This window comes from Oncorhynchus keta, unplaced genomic scaffold, assembly GCF_023373465.1.
Source record: "Oncorhynchus keta strain PuntledgeMale-10-30-2019 unplaced genomic scaffold, Oket_V2 Un_contig_15807_pilon_pilon, whole genome shotgun sequence".
Lineage (NCBI taxonomy): Eukaryota > Metazoa > Chordata > Actinopteri > Salmoniformes > Salmonidae > Oncorhynchus > Oncorhynchus keta.
Window position 1 is genome coordinate 45,297 of NW_026279524.1, and position 5,770 is coordinate 51,066.

Below are 5,770 nucleotides of genomic sequence, written 5' to 3' on the forward strand. Positions count from 1 at the left end.
ATTGAGTACCACTCTCCATATTTTCAAGCATAGTGGTGGCTGCATCATGTTATGGGTATGCTTGTAATTGTTATGGACTGGGGGAGTTTTTCAGGATAAAAAAGAAACGGAATGGAGCTAAACACAGGCAAAACCCTGGAGGAAAACCTGCTTCAGTCTGCTTTTCAACAGACACTGGGAAACAAATTCACCATTCAGCAGGAAAATAAGATAAAACACAAGGCTAAATATACACTGGAGTTGGTTTCCAAGACAACACTTAATGTTCCTGAGTGGCCTAGTTATTATTATTTTTTAAAAAAATGTTTTACTTAAATCTTCTTGAAAATCTATGGCAGGACTTGAAAATATCTGTCTAGCAATGATCAACAACCAACCTGACAGAGCTGAAATGTGCAAATATTGTACAATCCAGGAGAGGAAAGCTCTTAGAGACTTACCCAGAAAGACTCACAGCTCTTAGAGACTTACCCAGAAAGACTCACAGCTCTTAGAGACTTACCCAGAAAGACTCACAGCTCTTAGAGACTTACCCAGAAAGACTCACAGCTCTTAGAGACTTACCCAGAAAGACTCACAGCTCTTAGAGACTTACCCAGAAAGACTCACAGCTCTTAGAGACTTACCCAGAAAGACTCACAGCTCTTAGAGACTTACCCAGAAAGACACACAGCTCTTAGAGACTTACCCAGAAACACTCACAGCTCTTAGAGACTTACCCAGAAAGACTCACAGCTCTTAGACTTACCCAGAAAGACACACAGCTCTTAGAGACTTACCGAGAAAGACTCACAGCTCTTAGAGACTTACCCAGAAAGACTAACAGCTCTTAGAGACTTACCCAGAAAGACTCACAGCTCTTAGAGACTTACCCAGAAAGACTCACAGCTCTTAGAGACTTACCCAGAAAGACTCACAGCTCTTAGAGACTTACCCAGAAAGACTCACAGCTCTTAGAGACTTACCCAGAAAGACTCACAGCTCTTAGACACACCACAGTTAGGAGAGCCATACCTCACCATCTCCTAGACACACCACAGTTAGGAGAGCCATACCTCACCATCTCTTAGACACACCACAGTTAGGAGAGACATACCTCACCATCTCTAAGACACACCACAGTTAGGAGAGCCATACCTCACCATCTCTAAGACACACCACAGTTAGGAGAGCCATACCTCACCATCTCTAAGACACACCACAGTTAGGAGAGCCATACCTCACCATCTCTTAGACACACCACAGTTAGGAGAGCCATACCTCACCATCTCCTAGACACACCAGTTAGGAGGGCCATACCTCACCATCTCTAAGACACACCACAGTTAGGAGAGCCATACCTCACCATCTCTAAGACACACCACAGTAAGGAGAGCCATACCTCACCATCTCTAAGACACACCACAGTTAGGAGAGCCATACCTCACCATCTCCTAGACACACCACAGTTAGGAGAGCCATACCTCACCATCTCCTAGACACACCACACTTAGGAGAGCCATACCTCACCATCTCTAAGACACACCACAGTTAGGAGAGAGCCATACCTCACCATCTCTTAGACACACCACAGTTAGGAGAGCCATACCTCATCATCTCTAAGACACACCACAGTTAGGAGAGCCATACCTCATCATCTCTAAGACACACCACAGTTAGGAGAGCCATACCTCACCATCTCTAAGACACACCACAGTTAGGAGAGCCATACCTCACCATCTCTAAGACACACCACAGTTAGGAGAGCCATACCTCACCATCTCCTAGACACACCACAGTTAGGAGAGCCATACCTCACCATCTCCTAGACACACCACAGTTAGGAGAGCCATACCTCACCATCTCCTAGACACACCACACTTAGGAGAGAGCCATACCTCATCATCTCTAAGACACACCACAGTTAGGAGAGCCATACCTCACCATCTCTAAGACACACCACAGTTAGGAGAGCCATACCTCACCATCTCTTAGACACACCAGTTAGGAGAGCCATACCTCACCATCTCTTAGACACACCACAGTTAGGAGAGCCATACCTCACCATCTCTTAGACACACCACAGTTAGGAGAGCCATACCTCACCATCTCTCTAAGACACACCACGATAGGAGAGCCATAGCTCAACATCTCTTAGACACACCACAGTAGGAGAGCCATATCTCAACATCTCTTAGACACACCACAGTAAGGAGAGCCATACCTCACCATCTCTAAGACACACCACAGTTAGGAGAGCCATACCTCACCATCTCCTAGACACACCACAGTTAGGAGAGCCATACCTCACCATCTCTTAGACACACCACAGTTAGGAGAGACATACCTCACCATCTCTTAGACACACCACAGTTAGGAGAGCCATACCTCACCATCTCTAAGACACACCACAGTTAGGAGAGCCATACCTCACCATCTCTAAGACACACCACAGTTAGGAGAGCCATACCTCACCATCTCTAAGACACACCACAGTTAGGAGAGCCATACCTCACCATCTCCTAGACACACCACAGTTAGGAGGGCCATACCTCACCATCTCTAAGACACACCACAGTTAGGAGAGCCATACCTCACCATCTCTAAGACACACCACAGTTAGGAGAGCCATACCTCACCATCTCTAAGACACACCACAGTTAGGAGAGCCATACCTCACCATCTCCTAGACACACCACAGTTAGGAGAGCCATACCTCACCATCTCCTAGACACACCACACTTAGGAGAGCCATACCTCACCATCTCTAAGACACACCACAGTTAGGAGAGAGCCATACCACACCATCTCTAAGACACACCACAGTTAGGAGAGCCATACCTCACCATCTCTTACACACCACAGTTAGGAGAGCCATACCTCACCATCTCTTAGACACACCACAGTTAGGAGAGCCATACCTCACCATCTCTAAGACACACCACAGTTAGGAGAGCCATACCTCACCATCTCTAAGACACACCACAGTTAGGAGAGCCATACCTCACCATCTCCTAGACACACCACAGTTAGGAGAGCCATACCTCACCATCTCCTAGACACACCACACTTAGGAGAGCCATACCTCACCATCTCTAAGACACACCACAGTTAGGAGAGCCATACCTCACCATCTCCTAGACACACCACAGTTAGGAGAGCCATACCTCACCATCTCTAGACACACCACAGTTAGAGAGAGCCATACCTCACCATCTCTAAGACACCACAGTTAGAGAGCCATACCTCACCATCTCTAAGACACACCACAGTTAGGAGAGCCATACCTCACCATCTCTAAGACACACCACAGTTAGGAGAGCCATACCTCACCATCTCTAAGACACACCACAGTTAGGAGAGCCATACCTCACCATCTCTTAGACACACCACAGTTAGGGAGAGCCATACCTCACCATCTCTAAGACACACCACAGTTAGGAGAGCCATACCTCACCATCTCTAAGACACACCACAGTTAGGAGAGCCATACCTCACCATCTCTAAGACACACCACATAGGAGAGCCATACCTCACCATCTCTTAGACACACCACAGTTAGGAGAGCCATACCTCACCATCTCTAAGACACACCACAGTTAGGAGAGCCATACCTCACCATCTCTAAGACACACCACAGTTAGGAGAGCCATACCTCACCATCTCTAAGACACACCACAGTTAGAGAGCCATACCTCACCATCTCTAAGACACACCACAGTTAGGAGAGCCATACCTCACCATCTCTAATCTCTAAGACACACCACAGTTAGGAGAGCCATACCTCACCACCTCACCATCTCTAAGACACACCACAGTTAGGAGAGCCATACTCACCATCTCTAAGACACACCACAGTTAGGGAGAGCCATACCTCACCATCTCTAAGACACACCACAGTTAGGAGAGCCATACCTCACCATCTCTAAGACACACACAGCCATACCTCACCATCTCTAAGACACACCACAGTTAGGAGAGCCATACCTCACCATCTCTTAGACACACCAGTTAGGAGAGCCATACCTCACCATCTCTTAGACACACCACAGTTAGGAGAGCCATACCTCACCATCTCTTAGACACACCACCGATAGGAGAGCCATACCTCACCATCTCTTAGACACACCACAGTTAGGAGAGCCATACCTCACCATCTCTAAGACACACCACCGATAGGAGAGCCATAGCTCAACATCTCTTAGACACACCACAGTTAGGAGAGCCATACCTCACCATCTCTTAGACACACCAGTTAGGAGAGCCATACCTCACCATCTCTTAGACACACCACAGTTAGGAGAGCCATACCTCACCATCTCTTAGACACACCACCGATAGGAGAGCCATACCTCACCATCTCTTAGACACACCACAGTTAGGAGAGCCATACCTCACCATCTCTAAGACACACCACAGTTAGGAGAGCCATACCTCACCATCTCTAAGACACACCACCGATAGGAGAGCCATAGCTCAACATCTCTTAGACACACCACAGTAAGGAGAGCCATATCTCAACATCTCTTAGACACACCACAGTAAGGAGAGCCATACCTCACCATCTCTAAGACACACCACAGTTAGGAGAGCCATACCTCACCATCTCTAAGACACACCACAGTTAGGAGAGCCATACATCACCATCTCTAAGACACACCACAGTTAGGAGAGCCATACCTCACCATCTCTAAGACACACCACAGTTAGGAGAGCCATACATCACCATCTCTAAGACACACCACAGTTAGGAGAGCCATACCTCACCATCTCTAAGACACACCACAGTTAGGAGAGCCATACCTCACCATCTCTAAGACACACCACAGTTAGGAGAGCCATACCTCACCATCTCTAAGACACACCACAGTTAGGAGAGCCATACCTCACCATCTCTAAGACACACCACAGTTAGGAGAGCCATACCTCACCATCTCTAAGACACACCACAGTTAGGAGAGCCATACCTCACCATCTCTAAGACACACCACAGTTAGGAGAGCCATACCTCACCATCTCTTAGACACACCACAGTTAGGAGAGCCATACCTCACCATCTCTTAGACACACCACAGTTAGGAGAGCCATACCTCACCATCTCTTAGACACACCACCGATAGGAGAGCCATACCTCACCATCTCTTAGACACACCACAGTTAGGAGAGCCATATCACCATCTCTCGATAGGAGAGCCAGCTCAACATCTCTTAGACACACCACAGTTAGGAGAGCCATATCTCAACATCTCTTAGACACACCACAGTTAGGAGAGCCATACCTCACCATCTCTTAGACACACCACCGATAGGAGAGCCATACCTCACCATCTCTTAGACACACCACAGTTAGGAGAGCCATACCTCACCATCTCTTAGACACACCACAGTTAGGAGAGCCATACCTCACCATCTCTTAGACACACCACCGTTAGGAGAGCCATACCTCACCATCTCTTAGACACACCACAGTTAGGAGAGCCATACCTCACCATCTCTTAGACACACCACAGTTAGGAGAGCCATATCTCACCATCTCTTAGACACACCACAGTTAGGAGAGCCATACCTCACCATCTCTAAGACACACCACAGTTAGGAGAGCCATACCTCACCATCTCTAAGACACACCACAGTTAGGAGAGCCATATCTCACCATCTCTTAGACACACCACAGTTAGGAGAGCCATACCTCACCATCTCTAAAACACACCACAGTTAGGAGAGCCATACCTCACCATCTCTTAGACACACCACAGTTAGGAGAGCCATACCTCACCATCTCTAAGACACA

The 5,770-nt window shown here is 47.6% G+C and overlaps 1 long non-coding RNA gene across 2 annotated transcripts; it reads right to left on the reverse strand.

Moving 5' to 3' along the window:
• Nucleotides 1-424: 424 nt before the first annotated feature.
• On the reverse strand, nt 425-5,501 carry LOC127919115 (uncharacterized). Of its 2 annotated transcripts, none has more exons than XR_008101978.1 (3): nt 5,423-5,501; nt 5,029-5,110; nt 425-1,219 (listed from the first exon to the last, which is right to left on the reverse strand). It is a non-coding gene; the product is annotated as an uncharacterized LOC127919115 (long non-coding RNA). The 2 variants fall into 2 exon arrangements; XR_008101979.1 differs by lacking the exon at nt 425-1,219 and adding an exon at nt 4,893-4,987.
• Between the last annotated feature and the right edge of the window lie 269 nt (nt 5,502-5,770).